The sequence below is a fragment of the Gavialis gangeticus genome, unplaced genomic scaffold (genome assembly GCF_001723915.1).
Source record: "Gavialis gangeticus isolate Ggan-Ray unplaced genomic scaffold, GavGan_comp1, whole genome shotgun sequence".
In the NCBI taxonomy this organism is placed as follows: domain Eukaryota; kingdom Metazoa; phylum Chordata; order Crocodylia; family Gavialidae; genus Gavialis; species Gavialis gangeticus.
In genome coordinates, this window is record NW_017729022.1 from 74,824,683 (window position 1) to 74,825,176 (window position 494).

General features: G+C 50.6%; 1 long non-coding RNA gene across 1 annotated transcript in view; it reads right to left on the reverse strand.

The window, feature by feature from the left end:
* Positions 1 to 494, reverse strand: part of LOC109297035 — a 27,869-nt gene that overhangs the window by 8,689 nt on the left and 18,686 nt on the right. The gene's annotated exons all lie outside the window — the stretch shown is intronic.

Below are 494 nucleotides of genomic sequence, written 5' to 3' on the forward strand. Positions count from 1 at the left end.
ATATCTTCCCCCCTGTCCAGGTGATAGGTCACCTGGTCATAAAAGGAAATGAGATTGGCCAAGCATGACCTACCCACAACAAACCTGTGCTGGCTATCCCTCAGGGTATTGCCATTGGCCAGTCTGCTAAGAATGGCCTCTTTGATGATTTTTTCTAAGACCTTCCCCAGGACAGAGGTCAGGCTTATGGGCCTGTAGTTTGCCGGATCCACTTTCTTCCCTTAGGCACCACATTGGCCTTCTTCCAATCTTCGGGCACTTCATCAGAGCTCTCAAAGATCCATGCCAGGGGCTGAGATATGATGCAGGCCAGCTCCTTGAGTACTCTGGGGTGTAAATTGTCAGGGCCGGCTGACTTGAAGGTGTCCAGCCTCTAAATCTGTTCCTTCACAAGGTCAGCATTGATGGAAGGTGAGGAACCACCCTCACATAGGTGTCCCTGTTCCATAATGGGCAGGGGCATCCCATGGGACTTGTGAAAAACTGACACAAAG